Source organism: Cnephaeus nilssonii (assembly GCF_951640355.1).
Source record: "Cnephaeus nilssonii genome assembly, chromosome: 2".
Lineage (NCBI taxonomy): Eukaryota > Metazoa > Chordata > Mammalia > Chiroptera > Vespertilionidae > Cnephaeus > Cnephaeus nilssonii.
In genome coordinates this window covers 35612904-35634088 of record NC_137073.1, presented here as the reverse complement: position 1 = coordinate 35634088, position 21185 = coordinate 35612904, and the positions used below count along the sequence as shown (strand labels likewise).

The following is a 21185-nucleotide window of genomic DNA, read 5'->3' as shown; positions in this document are numbered from 1 at the left end:
TTAAAAGACTTTACACACTGAAATTCAAGTCTCTTTCTCTTCTCCCTCTTTGCTGAGCAGGACGAGGCACCAGTCAAGAGTAAGTGCCTCTAGTATGTTACCCTTTCCCAGATGGGCTGTCCCAAGGCTGGATCTGGGGAAAGAGGACAGAGAATGTTAACAAACCCATTTTGTCACGAATCTTAGCCACATCCTCCAAGAAAATCTTTATCAGAGATCAAGTGGATATCACGGGGCTCCCGCATTCTTTCAATTAATTCTGAACTTGGGAAATAAACCAGGACTGGCTTTTGAATATCTTTAGGTCTTAAGATTAAGCAAGTAGGGATTGTGTAGGTTTTTGTCTTGCTGGCATGCAACTGGTTTTTCCAAGTTGCACAGTTGGCTTTTGTTTTTTCTTTAGACAAAAACCACTATATGGAGGTATAATTTACATAAGCACTTTTTACATACTCTCATTTTAAGTGCACAATTCAATGAATACATTTTTAAAATGCACATATCTGTGTAATCACCACCACAATGAAGATATAAAATATTTCCTCCATCCCTTTAAGAGTTTCCTTATGCCCCTTTGCAGTCATATTCCATCTCAGCCTCAGGCAACCACTGGTCTGCTTTCTGTCACTATAAATTACTTTGTCTGTTCCAGAAAGTCATGTAAATGAAATCATACAATATGCATTCTCTTGTGTCTGCCTTCTGTCACACAACAGAACGTCTGAGATTCTTCCATAGTGTTTCAGGTATCGGTAATTTGCTCTTCTTTGTTGTTATGTCATATTCCATGCAATGGAATCCCATAATTTGTGTATTCATTCGCCTCTTAATGGACTATTGAATTGTTTCCAGTATTGGCTATTATAAATGAAGATGCTATAAATATTTTGTACATGCCTTTTGGGGTCTTTTCCACTTACACAAGTTTCAAAATCAGGCAAAAACACTTTATAATGATGGAAGCCAAAGTCCTTGTGGCCTTTGGGAAATAGGGGTTGGTTGGGAGTGAGCTGGGTGATGGAAATGGCCTATATCTTGATGTGAGTGGTGCTTACACATATGTACACATGTAAAACTTTCTCCAGCTATGCACTTAAATTTGTTTGCTAGTGCTGCCATAACAAGATACCCCACACTGGGTGGCTTAAACAATAGAAAGCTATTCCTCACATTTCTGGAGGGTAGAAGTCTGAGATTAAGGCATCAGCAAGGCTGGTTTCTCCTGTGGCCTCTCTCCTTGGCTTTCTCACTGTGTCTTCATATGTGGGGCACCCCTGGTGTCTCTCTGGGTGTCCATATTCCCTCTTCTTATAAGGACACCAGTCAGATTACATTAGAGCCCACCCTAAGAACTCCATTTTAACTTAATCATCTTGTTAAAGGCCTCATCTCCAAATATGGTTACATTCTGAGATACTAGGGGTTAAAGCTTCAACATATGAATTGGGGGGGGGGGGCACAATTCAGCCACAAGAGCATTTAATATTGGCATACTTACTCCATTTACATGTGTTATGCTTCATCAATTAAAATAAATAAAACAAAGAAACCAAGAATCTGTCGTGGTTGCTGTGAGGTGAGGACCCAGAGAGAGGAAGTGACATTTCATAGGCTCCTTTGTTCCAGTTGACAAGATGTTACCTCATTAATTCATTACTTCTTCAATTAAAAAGAGTTAAAAGTGAAAAACAAACTATATAAATAAACCAACAAGTAAACACGTAAATCAGTTTATGATAAGAAGGGAAGTCGAGCCCTGACCGGTTTGGCTCAGTGGATAGAGCGTCGGCCTTCGGACTCAAGGGTCCCAGGTTGGATTCCGATCAAGGGCATGTACCTTGGTTGCAGGCACATCCCCAGTGGGGGGGGGGGGGGGGGTGCAGGAGGCAGCTGATCGATGTTTCTCTCTCGTTGATGTTTCTAACTCTCTATCCCTCTCCCTTCCTCTCTGTAAAAAAAAAAAATCAATAAAATATATTTTTGTAAAAAAGGAGGTAAGTCGAGTTCTCAGAACAGGAGCTGTGGCAGAGTTGAAGCAAAATAGAGGATGAAAGAGTGACCAGCTCAGGGGAAAGTTCAAGAAAGACAAGGAGAACCTGGAAGGCCAGGTGGACAGATAGAAAAGGGAAAGAGAATTGCCCTCATGATTTCAACCTATGATTCAAAATGTAGTGGTTTCTAAATAAATCCCAGACAAATGAGATGTGTTGCTAGCCTTTTGTTGTTGACTTAAAAAATATATTTTTTTTATTGCCAAAACCGGTTTGGCTCAGTGGATAGAGCGTCGGCCTGCGGACTGGAAGGTCCCAGGTTTGATTCCGGTCAAGGGCATGTACCTTGGTTGCGGGCACATCCCCAGTGGGGGGTGTGCAGGAGGCAGCTGATCGATGATTCTCTCTCATCGATGTTTCTAACTGTCTATCCCTCTCCCTTCCTCTCTGTAAAAAAATCAATAAAATATATTTTAAATATATATATATATTTTTTATTGATTTCAGAGAGAAAGGGAGAGGGAGAGAGAGGTAGAATCATCAATGATGAGAGAGAATCATTGATTGGCTGCCTCCTGCTAGAGGTCAAGCCCGGGAGTTGAGCCGTGATCTCCTGGTTCATAGGTTGACACTCAACCACTGAGCCACACCAGTTGGGCTGCTGTTGACTTTCAATGTTATTTACGACTGTCAGAGACCAGAGTCTCGATCATGCGGAAACTTTGGAATTTACTAAGGTGCCTTTGTAACTTAGTACATCGTCAGTGTCTCTGAATGGCTCATATGTGCTCTTAAAATATGGGTACCCTCTGTTTCTTGAGCATAAATATACTCTCACGTAAATAAATATGCATAACTAATTGTTGTTAGTGCATGTTCATTAATAGTTTATTCAAATATTCCATTTCCAGATTAGGCTGAAGGTAAATATTTCCTTAGAGAAAAGATATGGAAGGGAAATTGAGGTCTTGAAGGCCAAAAAGACTTTAAAGCAAAAAGCATTATCCTATGTAAAAAAGAGCTAATATGCTATTTAGACCGAACAGCAGAACGACCGTCAGGATGACCTGGATGAAGCTGGGGCTGCAAGGGCTTGCTGAGGCAGCTGGGGGTGCAAGGGCTGAGCCCCGTGCACTAATTTCGTGCATCGGCCTCTAGTAATAATATAAAGACTCAATTGCTAACATATGATATTAGCATAACGGTGAAAATGTTCAACCTATTGGAAAAATATAAAAATTCTAAATGTGTATAGATTTAGTATAACTTAAAATATACAAATCACAAATGGCAGAATTACAAGAAGAAATGGATAAATTCATAGCCTTCATGAGATATTTACAAAAGCACATACTGGTGATGGATATCTTAGGCAGGAAAAAAATGCTGTTAAGAATACAGAGGAGTTGCCCTACCTGGTTTGGCTCAGTGGATAGAGCGTCAGCCTGCAAACTGAAGGGTCCCAGATTCGATTCCGGTCAAGGGCACATGCCCAGGTTGTGGGCTCGATCCCCAGTAGGGGCCATGCAAGAGGCAGCCAATCAATGATTCCCTCTCATCATTGATGTTTCTATCCCTCTTTCCCTTCCTCTCTGAAATCAGTAAAAAATATTTTTAAAAGACTACAGAGGGGTTGAATAAGCCTTGAACTATAAACTTTATCTGATAAATATATATTAAAATTTGGTTCCAGAAATTTAAAGAACATACATTTTTCTCAAACACACATGAGTCCTATATAAAACCTATGGTGTGTTACTTCATAAAACTCATCTTTGTAAATACCATAGAATGAACATGTTAGGCCAGTGAGCAAATTATAGCAGTAGTTCAGGCAAGAGGTAGGGAGAAGAGGTCGGATTCTGAGTACATTTTGAAGGGAGATATGACAGTTTACACAATACAACAGAAAAAGCAGAATCAAAGATGATTGCAAAGCACTTGGCCTCAGCAACTGGAATATGAAGTTGTTTAAGAGATGGAGATGCCTGAGGCTGGGGATGAGAGGGCAGGTTGGGATGTGGGAGCTAGTGTTTAGAACAAGTAGGTTTTGTCCTAGGAATACAAGGTTTATTCAACATGTAAGGAGCAATCAATGAGCCCTAACAGGTTTGGCTCAGTGAATAGAGCATCGGTCTGTAGGCTGAAGTTTGATTCTGGTCAAGGGCATGTACCTTGGTTCCTGGCTCGATCCCCAGTAGGGGGCATGCAGGAGGCAGCTGATCAATGTTTCTAACTCTCTATCCCTCTCCCTTCCTCTTTGTAAAATCAATAAAAAATGTATTTTTTTAAAAAAGCAATCAATGAAATTAATCATGTTAATAGACTAAAGATTAAACATTGCATGAGCATCTGAATAAATGCAGAAAAACATTTGACAAAATTGAATATCTATTCATTTTTTAAAATCACACACACACAAAAAAAAACAACAACCTCAAATGAGGAATAGAAGGAAACTTTCTTAACCTGCTAAGGGCATATAGAAAGATGTATAATGTTAAAAATCTGAATGCTTTCCACCTGAGATTGGAACAAGATAAGAATGTTTTTTTTATCACTCCTAATAAATATTGTATTCATAGTCCTGGCCAGTGCAACAAAGCAGGAAAAAGAAATAAAAGATATACAGATGGAAAAGAAAAAAATAAATAAAGCAATCTCTATTCATTGATAACATGATTGTCTATGTCAAAAATTTCAAAGAAAAGAAGAAGAATGGGATGCTTGTTCTACTTACAAATGGAAATGTTCAGTAGGGAAATTGGACATGAGCCTGGAAGTCAGGGGAAAGGCCTGGCCTGAAGGTGAAGGTTTGAGAACTGCCATCCTCTCAAGGATATAACATCATGTGGAGCCATGGGACTGCATGAGGTCACCCGGGGAGGGAGTGTAGACAGAAAGGAGGTCTAAATGCACTGTTTGGGGTCAGGAAGATAGGAGAACCCAGAGAAGGTGTGAGCCGGGAGGGAGGACGAGAACCAGGAGAAGCTGGGAGACCAAGATGCCAAAAGGGAAGAGCTTCAAGGGGAGGGTGATCTCTTCTGTCAGCGGCCACGGCCAAGAGAAAGGAGGACAGACAAGGTGGAGGTTGTCAGTGAGGTTGGCTGGAGCCGTTTCTCGCGAGTGTCAAGAACAAAAGCCTAATTGTAGTCGGTTTTAGAGAAAATGAAGAATAGAAAGGCAGTGATAGCCTCAGCATGTAAGGTCAAGCAGGGGACTGGTATTCTGTTATGTCGAGATAAAAAATGTCCAAACCTGTAGAGAATTTTTATGAGTTTATTTGAGCCAAATTGACAATTGCCAGGAAGCAAAATCTTGACGAATTGAGAAAACGCTTCGGAGAAGGGCAGTTTTGCAGCTTATTTTATACATTACAATCAAAGGAGGAGATGCAAGGTGGGTTCATGAAATCCACTGGTGGTAGATTAAGGAGGTGGGAGAAACATTTCCATTTGTAAGTTGAACAAGCATCCAATTCTTTTTTTCTTTCCTTTGAAATTTTCAACATGGACAATCATGTTATCAATGAATAGAAATTGTTTTATTTTCAGTCTCTGAGATTGAATAAAGAGTAAAATGAAGAGAACTATTTTTACGTTGGTGGGTATAGGGCAGTTAACAATTAAATTTTACACATAGAGATGGTATGTGGGGAACAAGATAACAATGGAATTCTGTGGCCTCAGTGCCCTGGTGGGAAAATGTACAGCACAGAGAGATGGTATGTGAGGGAACAAGATGACAGCGAGGGGTTCTGTGATCTAGTGCTCTGGTAGGAGACTGCCCTGAGGGTTCTGGAAAAAAGAGGATTACTGTACTCTGACATTCCAAAGGTGTTATCATAGAGGCAAAAAGACAATAGACTCAGTTAAGGTAAAGACTGACCTTTGTCAAGGATGATGCTGGACTAGAACATGACTACCCACTAAGACTCACTTTTAGTTAAAAAGTTTTAATGTCAGACCGTCCTATATGGTTACTTTAGGTCTCTGAGTTTGTAAGCCTTGCCATGCAGGCCTCCCCTGAGCTTGTGAGGTTTAATATATCGCCCTTTTTTGTGTGCACAGTTTTAAGATGGCAAATATGCTAACGAAGGAGTCAGGGGAGAGATGAACCATGATGTCAAAGAGAAGCAAATGCAGAAAAGAGGTCCTTGAGTTAGAGACAGGAGGTTGAAACCAGCAATGCCAAGCAGAGCTGAATTGAGGCCTGAGCAAAAGGGAAATTTGGTCACGTTGATCCTGTCTTTACAATTTTGATGTTTAGTTCATTGTGGATTTTAAAAATATATATAGTATTAAAATATTATTTAGGTTGATTAATGAGTTTTCTGGGTGCCCCTTTATAATTTGCACCTGATGTCCTGCAGAGGGAAATCTTTGTGGGAGATTTACTAGTATAAGAGGGAGGTATGGCTCAGTGGTTAAGCGTGGATCCATGAACCAGTGGGGGGCATGCAGGAGGCAGCAGATGGATCCATGTTTCTCTCTCTTATCGATGCTTCTCTCTATCCCTCTCCCTCCCTCTCTCTCTAAAAACCAATGAAAAACATATTTTTTAAAAAAGAGGGAGATGAAGGGGGATCTGGCGGTGTATCAGAATAGAGGGGGCATAGGGCCTCTGATGATTGGCAAGAGCAGTCCTCAGGCTGACAGGCACCTCCCAGAACCCAGAAACAAGGAGAGGTGGTTTGGCTGGGTTGTTGTCCTTTTCCTGTAGTGGAGTCAGCTTCCGCAGGATAAGAGCTCCCTCTGGTGGGCCGGGGTGGCAAAGACAGCTCAGAGTGGATTGCGCTGCTGGGTGGGCTACGCGTAGAAAGGAGCATTCGGAGCGGGAGGAGGGGCAGAGGCCTAGAGAGGAGCCAGTTTTGAGAAGGGAGTGATCAACACTTTCACACGTCGGAGAGGCCTCATTAATTTGCATAGGCCCGATTAATTTACATAAGTGCAGCAAAAGGTGTAAATGAACACCTGTAAACCTCTTCAAGTATTTTTCAACCTTATAAAATGGGAATACTACCTATGAGATAGGACTTCACCCCAATTTACAGGCATTGCAGATGAAATTTTGTGGAAGGAGTTTCTTGGTTCTAGTCTCAGGATGGAAGAGCAAATAATAGAGGCTTTTAATTCCAAGCCAAGATTCCTTTAGAAAATTTCCATATAGAAGTTATGAGGTTCCAACTACCAGAAAATAAACTTCCTTAGCACTGTGAGGCTGGGACCTTAAAAAAGCAAATAAGTAAAATGTCAGAGAGGTCAAGGAGGGTAAAAGGAAAAAGGGACCACTGTCAACCTGACGCAAGGTTTGCTGCCACTAGAAATTCGATCCTGGAGCTTCTGGTCCTGGGCTGGCTGGTCAGGGACCAGATGACTTTTGAAGTGACTCAAAGCAATTTTGGTTGCTACAAGAGTGATTGAATTCCAGCTTCGTGTCAACAGGAATCTGGGGACTGAGTGTGACAGCTGTTACCCATGAGGTGAGCAGGAGGTTGGACACTGTGCCAGTCTCACCGGGACAGCTGGAGGCAGAAATGATTTCTTTGGAGCATGAGACAAGCATCAGTCATGCTTCTCAGTGAGAGTGAACACCTCCAGCCTGACGTGTTTAGGATATACCCAGACCTAAGCGGACATCAGACCCACATGTTGGCTGTTCTGGACGACAGAGCACCAATGCCAGGACTACAGGCTAGGTCTAGCACTACAATTTTATATTTATGTGAATAGTATACAATAACTTCATTTTAATACACTTGGTTGCATAGCTACTTATAAGGGAGAAATAAAATGGGATGGGCATTGCTAAGAGAGTCACGTAAAAAACAGAGAAGGGAGGCCATTGGGGATGGGGGTTCTACGCAGGTTTGTGCTCAGTTCTCAGAGCTGCTATTAAGTTGCTAGCCTATTGCTAAACCCAGCTCAAGGCTGAGCCATAAACATCCTGGAACAACAACTGCTGTGTGGACACTATGGATTTTACCTCTCCTTGTAGTTTTTGTCTCCTTCTGTTGTTAAATGCCTATAATTTCTACATCTTCCTCTTATCATTATGGTATGTCCCTCTTTGTCTCTATTTTTAAAATATTAGTATATATTAACATATTAATGCAACCACTCCAGTTCTCTCATGTTTAAATGATATATTTTTCTTTCTTTAACTGTCAACCTGTTCTTGTGCCTATTTGGTGGGGGTCTGGTATCTTTTGTGTATCCAGTACTCGCTGTGATGAAAGACCCACGAAAGGAGTCCAGACCAAGACAGTGGTGAGGTGATGTGAACGTGTGGGGCAGGACGGTTCTGTGATGCAGTGTAAGATTAGTTTCATTAGGAAACTAATGAAAGCCTATTGTGAATGATAAGGTTTGTCAATGAGGCAGATCAGATTTCAATCTGATAGGCAGCCAATCAGAGAAATAGATTCGCCCACATAGTTGGAAATAAATGGCAAAGATACAATTGACATCCTGGTTGATGTGACTTGGTAGTTAGAGCATCTCTGAAGAGTCTCAGGTTTGCTTCCTGGTCAAGGGCACATACCTAGGTTGCAGGTTTGATCCCAGCGTGGTCGGGGTGTATGTGGAAGGCAATCAATCGATATGTATCTCATCGATGTCTCTCTCTCTCTCTCTCCCTCTCTCTCTCTCTCTTTCCCCCCTCCCTTCCATTTTCTCTTAAAAAAAAAATCAATGGAAAAAATATCCTCAGGTGAGATTAACAACAACAAAAAAGCAAAAAGACAGAATTGACATATTCCTATAGTGCATAAGAAGTACCTACTAAAAAGAGAATTAGCTACTTTCGCCCAAAATTCTGTTTCTTTAGACCGAGAACACATTCTCAATTAGAAAACTTCAATTTGGCTCCACCACATCCTGAATAGTTTTCTTAATTCTTTCATTTCTCCCTCCCCATTCTTTTATTGTTCATGAAGTGACTGGAATAGGTCCACAAGAATCTTGCTTTAAAAAAAAAAACCAAACAACTAAATGGCCAATGATTGTTTCATGAACATCTATGAAAATATCCCCTTTCTCCATCAGAAACTTGCTCATCTAACTCCCATCTATGTATTCCAACTAGAGGCCAGGCGCATGAAAATTCATGCACTGGAGTCGGGGTCCCTCAGCCCAGCCTGCCCCCTCTCACAGTCCGGGAGCCCTCAGGGGCAGGAGGCGACCCGGCAATCAGGGGAAGGTGATGCCCCATCACACCTCTGCTGCTGCCACTGCTGGCAGCACAAGCCTCAGCTGGCCCTGGTTACCTGAGCCTTGGGCCGGCCCTGGGCATCTGGGCAGCCAACATCTGAGGCTTGCCTGTGCCTCTGGCCAGCCCTGGGCAGCTGGGGGGCTGAGGTGACTGGGGGACTCCAGGCCCACCTGCCACCTCAGCGGGGCTGAGGGGACTGGGCGCCACCATCTTTGAGGGTGGGACAGTCAATTAGCATATTTCCTCCTTATTGACTGTGGGCGCTGCCATCTTTGCGACGGCATGAGGGTCAATTAGCATGTTTCCTCTTTATTAGATAGAATAAGTTATTAGCTCATGCTGTTTAACAAAAAACAACAATAAGACCCTAACTGGTTTTGCTCAGTAGATAGAGTGTCAGCCTGCGGACTGAAGGGTCACAGGTTTGATTCCCGTCAAGGGCCTGTACCTTGGTTGCAGGCACATACCCGGTAGGGAGTGTGCAGGAGGCAGCTGATCGATGTTTCTCTCTCATCGATGTTTTTAACTCTCTATCCCTCTCCCTTTCTCTCTGTAAAAAAATCAATAAAATATATATTTTTAAAAACAACAACAATAAGCCCTAACCGGTTTGGCTCAGTGGATAGAGCATCGGCCTGTGGACTCAAGGGTCCCAGGTTCGATTCCAGTCAAGGGCATGTACCTTGGTTAGGGGCACATCCCAGTGAGGGGTGTACAGGAGGCAGCTGATTGATGTTTCTCTCTCATCAATGTTTCTAGCTCTCTCTCCCTCTCCCTTCCTCTCTGTAAAAAATCAATAAAATATATTTTAAAAAAACAATAAAATTTTCTACATATCTTGTTTAGAGACTTGCAATGCTTTGCATTTGTCATTGTAAAATCAAGGACCATTTTATAACTTTATTTGTATGTAGCTGTCACATGTATAGCAACAATGTCTTTAAATAATTATAAAATCTTAAAAATATTTTTGTTGATTTCAGAAAGGAAGGGTGAGGGAGGGAGAGAGAGATAGAAATATCAATAATGAGAGAGTATCATTGATAAGCTGCCTCCTGCACATACCACACTGGGGATCGAGCCTGTGCCCTGACTGGGAAAGGAACCATGACCTCCAGGCTTATAGATCGACACTCAACTACGGAGCCACCCTGGCTGAGCAGTAAAGATAAATTATTTTAAGGAGATGGATCTTAGGCACTTTTCTCATCAAGTCAAGTATATTATAAATACATTTCTTGTTTAAAATTTTATATGTTTTTATTGATTTTTAGAGAAGAAGGGAGAGGTAGAGAGAGATAGAGACAGGGGTGAGAGAGAAACATTGATTGACTGCCTCCCACAAGCCCCCTCCTAGGGATAGAGCCTGCAACCTGGGCTTGTGCCCTCGCCGGGAATTGAACCGATAACCTCCCAGTGCATGAGTCAACACAACCACCGAGCCACACTTGCCAGACTTATTTAAATTTTTTAAAGAATTAAAGCAAAAATTAAAACATTCACAAGTATAAATTGAATTTGTTGATAGTCGACTTATCCTACAAAAAATACAGAAAGAAGTCCTTCATATTGAAAATGAAGGGCATCAGATGTAGCTTTAAGTCACAGAAAGGAATAAAGAATACCAGAAATGGTAACTATGTGGGTAAATACAACTGATCTATATTTTTTCTTTCCTTAATGTCTTCTAAAAGTGAAACTTTAATTATATTTTTATTTATTTCAGAGAGGAAGGGAGAGTGAGAGATAGAAACATCAATGACAAGAGAAAAGCATTGAGCGGCTGCCTCCTGCATATCTCCTACTGGGGATCGAGCTTGCTACCCGGACATGTGTCCTTGACGGGAATCAAACCTGGGCCCCTTCAGTTTGCAGGCCAACCCTCTATCCAGACCAGCTAGAGTAAACACAAAAATTCTTAAAATATTTGCAAATTGTATCCAGCAACATATAAACAGGATTGTACACTATAGCTAAATGTTTTTTTCTAGAAATGTACCATTGATTTAACTCTAAAAATAAATTAATGTAGTATACCACATTAATAGAATAAAGAAAAAAACACATCATCTCAATTAATGCGGAAATTTTTACAAAATCCAATACCCATTCATGATTAAAAATAAAAACTCTCAATAAATCAGGAATAGAGGAAATTTTCTCAATCTGATAAAGGACAGCTACAAAAAAACCTAGAGCTGACATCACACCTAATGATGCCGATTGGCTGCTTTCCCCCCATGGCCAAGAACAAGACAAGAATGTCTGCTCTCAGCACTTTCACTCAACATTTTACTGAAGATTCTAGCTGGTACAAAAAGGCAAGAAGAAAGTGAAAGGCATTCTGATGGGAAGAAATAAAACTGTCTTTATTCATGAGTGACATGGCCTTGAATGTAAAAGTCCTAGCTGAGTTTAGCAAGGCCATAGGCTATTAGACCAAAACATATAAAAACCAGTTCTATTTCTAAAATTAGCAATAAACAATAAAAATTGAGATTAAAAATTTTTATTCAAAAAAGCATCCCAAACACTGAAAACTGAAAAACATCGCTGAGAGATTTAAAGAAGAGCCAAATGCAGGGTGGGGCAAAAGTAGGTTTACAGTTATTCATATGTAAAATAATACAATTAATAAACAATACTAGAATAAACTCTGTTTCATGTACTCACAGCTATAAATCTACTTTTGCTCCACCTTGTAAATGAAGAGAAGTATACTATGTTCATAAATTAAAAGATTGAATACTATTAAGATGGTAATTATTTCTACATTGATCAATAGATTCAATGAAATTTCTGTGAAAATCTCAGACAGCTTTTCAAATAATTGACCTACTGATTCTAAACTTTATTTGGAAATGCAGAGGATCTAGAATAGCCAAAATAGTTTTGAATAAACAAAGATTGAGAACTCTACCTGATTTCACAGTTTTCTGTGAAGTTACAGTAATCATGACAGAGTGGCATTGACGTAAGGATAGACATGTAGAATAATGGAATAGAATAGGAAATCCAGAAATAAACACATTTGTGGTCAATTGTTTTTTGACAAAGATGCTAAAATAATTCAAGGAGAAAAAGATGTGTTGCCCTAGCTGGTTTGGCTCAGTGGATAGAGTGTCAGCCTGCGGACTGAAGGGTCCCAGGTTTGATTCTGGTCAAGCGCACCTACCTCGGTTGCAGACTCGATCCCCAGTAGGAGGCATGCAGGAGGCAGCCAATCAATGATTCTCTCTCATCATTAATGTTTCTATCTCTCCCTCTCTCTTCCTTTCTGGAATAAATAAAGTATATATATTTTTTAAAAAGATGTGTTGTTGTTTTTAAAAAATAGTGGCTAGAACAATGAGATACCCATATGCAAACAAATACACATTACTTCAAAATATGTACAAAAATTAACTCAAAATGGATCACATACCTAAATATCAGTGTTAAAGTTATAAAACTTCTAGAAGAAAATCACTGTGACCTTTAGTTGGGCAAAGATTTCTTAGACATGACACCAAAATATAAACCATCTATAATAATAAGAGCATAATGTACTAACTAGACCGGACGACCTTCCGGACAAACCTGGGGGAAGCCCGGGTCCGGGTGCCAGAGGGAAGCTGGTGCTGGCAGCAGGGGGGAAGGAAGGCCTACTCTTGCACGAATTTCGTGCATTAGGCCTCTAGTAAAAGAATAAATTGATAAATTGGATTCATAAAAATTAAAAATGTTTGCCTCACCATAAGCATTGTTAATAAGGTACAGATTGGGAGAAGGTGTTTGCAAATCACAAATCTGACAAGTGCCGAAACCGGTTTGGCTCAGTGGATAGAGCGTCGGTCTGCGGACTGAAAGGTCCCAGGTTCGATTCCGGTCAAGGGCATGTACATTGGTTGCGGGCACATCCCTGGTGGGGGGTGTGCAGGAGGCAGCTGGTCGATGTATCTCTCTCATCGATGTTTCTAGCTCTCTATCCCTCTCCCTTTCTCTCTGTGAAAAATCAATAAAAAATATATATATTAAAAAAACAAATCTGACAAGTGACTTATACAGAATATATAAAGAACTCTTAAAACCCAACAGTAATTTTAAAAATCCAATTTAAAAAACTGGCAAAAGAACAGACACTTCACCAGATATATGGAGGGGAGATAAGCATGTGAAAATATGTTCAACATCATTAGCCATCAGGAAAATGCCAACTAAAACAGTGATGAGGTATCACACCTATTAGGAAATCTAAAAATCTGACAATATGGCCAACCAGCATGGTTCAGTGGTTAAGTGTCGACCTATGAACGAGGAGGTTGAGGTTTACTTCCCAGTCAGGGCACAGGCCCCTGTAGCAGGCTCTATTCCAAGTGTGGGGCATGCAGGAGGCAGCCAATCAATGATTCTCTCTCATCATTGATGTTTCTATTTCTCTCTCCCTCTTCCTTCCTCTCTGAAATCATCCTACATAATAAAAGGCTGATATGCAAATTAACCATCACTCCGCTACGCCCACGATTGGGCCAGCAGGAGGCGTGGGGGCGGGACTCCGGGTGGCCAATCGCACTGGCAGGAGGAGCTGGGAGCGGGGACTCGCGAGTGATCCCTGGCAAGCTGCACTGGCTTGGGCTGGGGGACTCAGGCCGCCAGGCCTCACCCCCAAGCTGCACGATGGCTCACAAGCCGCGCCGGCTTGGGCTGGGGGTCTCAGGCCGCCAGGCCTCGCCCCCAAGCCGCAGGATCCCCTGGCTGTGAGGACAGCTTGGGCTGGGGTCTCAGACCTGCAGGGCCTGGCACCCAAGCCGTATGATCCCCTGGCCGAGGTGGCTGCCTGGGCTGGGGTCTCATGCCTGCAGGGCCGGGCACCCCCACTGCATGATCACCCAGCCAGCAGCAGCAGCCTAAAGCGGCAGGGCAGTGCACCCCCACCAAGCTATCTTCAGGCCAGTGAAGGCAGCCTGGGCTGGAGCCGCACACCCCCACCGGGCTATCCACAGCCAGGCTGAGATGGCAGCCTGGGCAGGGGTCTCAGCTTGGCTGGGCTGAGATGGCAGCCTGGTCTGGGGTCTCAGCCTGGCCAGAGCCCCATCCCCTGCCAGCAGTGGCAGCCTGGGGTCTCAACCATTGAGTCACACCAGCCAGGCAGATATGGAGAGATCTTAAATGTTTATTTTTTTATAATATGTATTTTATTGATTTTTTACAGAGAGGAAGGGAAAGGGATAGAGAGCTAGAAACATCTATGAGAGAGAAACATCGATCAGCTGCCTCCTGCACACTCCCCACTGGGTATGTGCCCCCAACCAAGGTACATGCCCTTGACCAGAATCGAACCTGGGACCCTTGATTCTGCAGGCCAATGCTCCATCCATCCGCTGAGCCAAAACAGTTAGGACTGTCCAATATGCTAAAGAAAAAACCCTATCTAATAAAGAGGGAATATGCAAGGGAGGGCATTTGGGGGTGACCGGGTATCAGGGGCTGGCAGGGAAGTGGTTAGGGGGTGATCAGGCTGGCAGGCAGAGCGGTTAGGGGCAATCAGGAAGGCAGGCAGGCAAGTAGTTGGGAGCCAGCAGTCCTAGATTGTGAAAGGGACATCCCCCAAGGGGTCCCAGATTGGAGAGGGTGCAGGTTGGGCTGAGACACACACACACACACACACCTGTGCACGAATTTCATGCACCGGGCCTCTAGTATATAATAAAAGGCTAATATGCAAATCGATCAAACAGCAGAATGGCCAGTCACTATGATGCGCACTGACCACCAGGGGGCAGACGCTCAATGCAGGAGCTGCTCCCTAGTGGTCAGTGTGCTCCTACAGGGGGAGCACAGCTCAGCCAGAAGCCCTGAGCCGGACTCATGGCTGGCAAGTAAAGCAGCAGTGACATGAGCCTCTCCCACCTCTGTGGCAGGGAGCGGGCATAAGCCATCAGTTGGACATCCCCCAAGGGCTCCTGGACTGGGAGAGGGCGCAGGCCTGGCTGAGGGATCCCACCCCTTGAGTGCATGAATTTCGTGCACTGGGCCTCTAGTCATTAATAATAAAATAAAATAATAATAAAAAAATCTGACAGTGCCAAATGATGCTGATGATATGGAGAAAATGGATCTCATACATCCCTGGTGGGAAGGTAAAATGGTACAGCCACTCTGAAAAATGTTTTGGCAGTTGTTTGTAAAACTAAATATACACTAACCATACAACCAAGCAATCATGCTTCTGAGCATTTATCCCAGAGACATGAAAACTTATGTTCACACAAAAAACTACATAAATGTTCATAGTAACTGTATTTATAATAACCCCAATCTGAATGTCTTCCAATGGGAGAATGGATAAAGTGTGGTACACTTAATGGAATATGACTCGGCAATAAAAAGAAATGGGCTATTGATATATATGCAACAAGTTCCATGAATCTTAAGAACAGTAAGTAACAGTCTCTAAATGTGTAATTCTTTATGATTCCATTTATATAACATTCCTAAAATGACAAAATTATGGAGATGGAATACAGATCGGTGGCTGTGAGAGGTTAGGGATGGAAGAAGTTTCTTTGTGTTGATGGGACAACTTGGTATCTTGATTATAGTGGTGATTACATACATCTACACTTGTGATAAAATTGCATAGAACTATATACTGTATATTATAGAACACACACACTGGGTGCATGTAAAAACTGGTGAAATATGAATAAAATCTGTAGTCTAGTTAATAGTATTGTTCCAAAGTCAATCTCTTTGTTTTTATATTGTACTATATATGATTGTGTTGTTAATTACATAACTATATACATTTCTCAAAACTCATTCAACTATAGGCTTAAATTAGTGATTTTTATTATATTTAAATTATACTTCAGAAAGCTAATTTTAAAATGTGAACTAACCCTGGCTGGTGTGACTCGGTAGTTAGAGCATCAGCCCAGGCAACCGAAGGGTTGAGGGTTCGATTCCAGGTCAAGGGCATATACCTGTGTTGTGGGTTTGCACACCCCACCCCACCCCCGATCCCCCGCACCGTGGGAGCGTGTGCTGGAGGCAACCAGTCCACTGGTCTCTCTCACATCAATGTTTCTCTCTGTCTTTCCCTCTCTCTTCCACTCTCCCTAAAAATCAATGGAAAAATATCCCCGGATAAGGATTAACAACAAAAACAAAAATTACATATATATATATATATATATATATATATATATATATATATATATATCCTATCTAATAATAGACAAATATGCAAATTGACCATACCTCCGACACACCCACAAGCCACGCCCACAAGCCACACCCACCATCCAATCAGAGCGAGTATGCAAATTAACCCAAACCAAGATGGCTACAGCCACAGAGAGCAAGGTTTCCTAGGTAACAGAGGAAGCCAAGCTTTCCTCCTGCCCTTGCCAGGCCTAAGCCTCCACTCAAGCCTCAAAGTTTCAATTATAGAAGGTAAACAAATTCAAACAAATGGCGGCAGAATGGAGCTTGAGAGAGCAGGCCAGGGTTGCCGCCGGCAACAGGGGAAGCAAAGCTTTCCGAACACCCTGGCCAGGCCCACCCGCTTAAGGCAACAAAGTTTCAATTATAACCCCAACACAAATGGCTGCCGGCCTCGGAAGGAGCCCCAGGCTTGGCTCTGCTCCAGGCTACAAAGTTTCAATTGTAGAAGGAAAATAAATTCCAGATACCAGGGCCTCCGCTTGGGTTACCAGGGGGCGTGGCCAGCCTGCAAACCACCACAGGCCCCTCGCTCAGGCCGCCCCACACCCCAAGGGAAACCCCACCTGATCCGGGACGCCCTTCAGGGCAAACCAGCTGGCCCCCACCCGTGCACCAGGCCTCTATCCTATCTAATAAAAGAGTAATATGCAGATTGATCATCACTGCAATACACAATATAGCTGCCCCCATGTGGTCAAAGATCCTGCCCCCCATGTGGACACAAGATGGCCACCACAGATGGCCAGCAGGAGAGGGCAGTTGGGAGGCACCCGGCCTGCAAGGGAGGGCAGTTGAGAAGGACCAGGCCTGCAAGGGAAGGCAGTTGGAGGTGATCAACCCTGCAGGAGAGGGCAGTTAGGAGTGACCAGGCTGGCAGAAGAGGGAAGTTGGGGGCAAACAGGCTGGCAGCGGAGTAGTTAGGGGGTGATCAGGCTGGCAGGCAGAAGCGGTTAGGGGCAATCAGGAAGGCAGGCAGGCAAGCGGTTGGGAGCCAGCAGTCCTGGATTGTGAGAGGGATGTCCGAGATTGGAGAGGGTACAGGCTGGGCTGAGGGACAACCCCCCTCCGTGCACGAATTTCGTGCACCGGGCCTCTAGTATATATATATACACACACACACACAGTATACACACACACACACACACACATATACACTGAGTGGCCAGATTATCATGATCTCTGAACACATAATAATCTGGCCACTCAGTATATGTATGTGTGTGTGTATATATATATACACCCGGTGCATGAAATTGTGCATGGGTGGGGTCCAGCCAGCCTGGCCAGGGGGAGGGGTCATGGGCGGTTGGCCATTTGCATATTAGCCTTTTACTATATAGAATATACACTGAGTGGCCAGATTATTATGACTGGCCAGATTATTATGACCACCCCATCAGTACAATGAAGTGAATTAGTTATGCAAATAATAATAATAAAACCCTGAGAGTATTTGCTTAGGAAGTTTTCAATATTCAGTATTTTTGGAAGTGTCAATGAAGTACTGATGGGGTGGTCATAATAATCTGGCCGGTCATAATAATCTGGCCACTCAGTGTATATCCTCACCTGGCTGGTATGGCTCAGTGGTTGAGCATCAACCTATGAACTAGGAGGTCACAGTTCGATTCCCCATCAGGGCATATGCCTGGGTTGTGGGCTCAATCCCCAGTGTGGGGTGTGCAGGAGGCAGCCGATCAATGATTCTCTCTCATCATTGATGTTTCCACCTCTCCCTCCCTCTCCCTGCCTCTCTGAGATCAATAAAAATATATCATACACACACACACACACACACACACACACACACACACACACACACACTGGTGAGGATTAACAAAAAAAAAGTGAAATAATAAGTACAGCCATCTAAAAAGGGAGAAAGGGAGGGAGGAAAAGCAACTTGGAGGTAACAGAAACTATACAAGGCAAAGAAAACTAAAACCACACACATAATACTATCGTTCATATATCAGAGAGATGATAGTGATTCCACACAGTAAAAATAGGCTGTAAAATAAAAAGCAATTCATCAATTTGGTTTCGGCACCAAATATTAGGATCCCCGAAAAAGAAACGCCCGAGGCCAAAAGGAGTAAAGAATTATAAATGTATTTCGTCATCTGGGTAACCAGATGGGTTGAGCTCCAAAATGGCACCAGCACGCAGGCATGGGGAGTCAGAGATTTTAAAGGAATGGGCTTTTTCTGGGTGAAGAATTCTCTGGGCGGGTCCAGAGGGGAAAGATAATGGTCTTAGCAAGTGGAATGTTGTCTTAGCAATCGGAATGTGGTCTAAGCTAAAGGGAATGTCGGTTGTGAAGTGGTCTAAAGGTCAGTTCCCAAGGGAGGGGGTGTAGATTCAATTATTTGATCAGACCTAACATATACTATAAATACAATTATGTAAAATATATTTCATATGGATAGTGAACAAAGGAAATATACACAGAAAAAAATTTTGTTATAATGATGACATGCATTTAAAATGTATGTTAAATTATCCTTATTATTTATGTAAATTAAGATTAAAAATCTTTGCTAACACTTCCAACACCCCCAAGTACCTTCAGAACAAAGTCCAAGCTTTCCAAATCCTATAATGCCTCCCCATGACCTTAGGCCTTATAGGATTCTATCCAAGCTTTCCAAATCCTATAATGCCTCCCCATGACCTTAAGGCCTTATAGGATTCTAAACAGGAAATTTTAGTTTGTTCTGCCTGTTCAACTGCCATTTCCTGACCTACTCTCCACCCAACCGCATTCCAACCAGACCAACCACCTTCCCCCAGAGCCATCTTGAGGTGCCCTCAGCCTCCAGCAACTATTTCCACCCTACCCCCAATTCCTTCTCCTCTGCACATGTCTCCATGGTAATGTTAGAGGCAAAAATTGAATATTGGGGACTAGCTATAATTATAAGAAATATTAATCATGCTATGTTAACCATGATTGTTTTGTTCTGATTAAAGAAGGCACATTCCAAACCTGGTTGGGAGTTGCGGGGGGCGAGGGGAGTGGGGGGGGCGGGGGAGAGCGGACCTGGGAGCTCACCTGGAAATGCAGCCCTTTCTCTACATCCGGGAGCTGCCAGTTATCAGGGAAAGGTTAACAACCTCATTGCAGAAACCAGAGGCACCAGCCCCTTGCATACCCCAAGGCTTTGGCAACCCCCAGCTCACATTGCCTGTAAACTGCCCATTTTGCATACCCATTCTTATCTCTTTTGCCTACTTCCCCTTGTAATTTTTGTCCTTCTACCCAATATAAGCAGCTGGCTTATGGGGGCGGGGGGAGGCGGGGGAGAGAGCAGATTTTGTGGATGACCTGCTGCTCTCCCATTACCTGCTTGCATTATTGGAATAAAACGCTCATATATGATCAATGCTGTCTCTGCTTAATCGGCTCAAGTAATGACACGCAGCCCAGAGCCATTGATTGTCCAATTTCAGTAATGCTTATCAATTAGCTGTATTTGAGTAATCACTTGGTTTAGGAGACTTTTCTCAGTGTAGAGAAACTATAATCCTGGGGCCAGTAGACTCTTTAAGCTTTGTTCAACATTAAGGGAGGCAGGGTAGGGCAGTAACTGTAATGTCTCCTCTTTCAGGAAGCCTTCCTGATTTCTATACCACCACCACCATTCCAGGAGCAAACAAATTCTCCTTCGTTCGGATCATCATAGCACTATATGTGGCTTCCTCAAGTGAATCACTTTTTCTCTCTCTCTAACTCAGTTTCCTCACCTGTAAAATGAAGGCAATAATGATACTTATCTCACCAGGTTACTGTGAGGATTAAATCAGGGTATGTTTACAACACCCCATGTCAAGCTCATGCTAAATACCCAATAGAAGGAAGCCGTTGTGGTGATTATTTTGACATCTTAATATGACATCTGTCTTACTGTCTCATATTGCACCACGTACATATTTCACCTCCCCTATTAGATTGCAAACTCTCTGTGGGCTGGGAGCATATCTTGTTTATCTTTGTATATTCCACCGTGCATGGCACACTGTCTGTCCACAGTAGGCTTTCAACAAATCATTCTTGAATGTGCACAACAAGCACACTCAGAGGCCATGCGCATGTGCAGGTGTATGCATGCACTCGGGGCACACCTATGCCAATACATTCTTCTGTCCCCATCTTGGCTGACATTCTGGTCTGTAGCATTCCACATCACTGGTCCTTCTCCAGCTATGACTTCTGTGATCTTTCTCTTGGATTTCCACCTACCCCTCAGGCAACTACTTCTGACTCTTTCAAGCCCCAACCCCTCCCCCACTTGCCCTTAAATGTCTGTGCTCCCCACAGTGCCATCTCAGCCCTGTTCTTCTCCCTTTGGACACTGTTGAGTGACCTCCTCTGAACCATAGGTACACGCGGGAGATGTATGAGAAAGTCACCCGCCTAGCCCTCCCTCCTGACCTCTAGACCTACAAAGCCTGATGGGCATCCTGCCCTCCGTCCTCCACCTCACTCCCAGGGCTGGTCACAAGCCCCATGGCTTCTTTTGCCTTCCACAGTAATTTACATGTGGGGCTTCCATCCCCTCTCTGTCCCTCTTGCCACAGGGTCAGTTCAGACCCCCCCGGGTCCCCGCACCCCCGCCACACGCACACTTTTCACCTGGGCCCTGTAGTCAGGCTCTCCTCTATTCTCTCAGCTGCTGCGAGTGTGCTCCCATCAGTTGGGTTTCCTGCTGAAATCCGGTCATTGTGGGTAAAGGGGTGCGTACCTGAATAGATATATGATGAATCAACCAA

The 21185-nt window shown here is 43.3% G+C and overlaps 1 long non-coding RNA gene across 1 annotated transcript in view; it reads right to left on the bottom strand.

The window, feature by feature from the left end:
* The window catches only part of LOC307106345, a 32448-nt gene continuing 11263 nt past the window's right edge, over positions 1-21185 (bottom strand). The window contains exons 2-3 of the long non-coding RNA XR_013814108.1: positions 21049-21157; positions 1-133 (exon numbers count right to left, since the gene is read on the bottom strand). This is a non-coding gene — a long non-coding RNA (uncharacterized lncRNA). The remainder of the gene's footprint in view (positions 134-21048; positions 21158-21185) is intronic.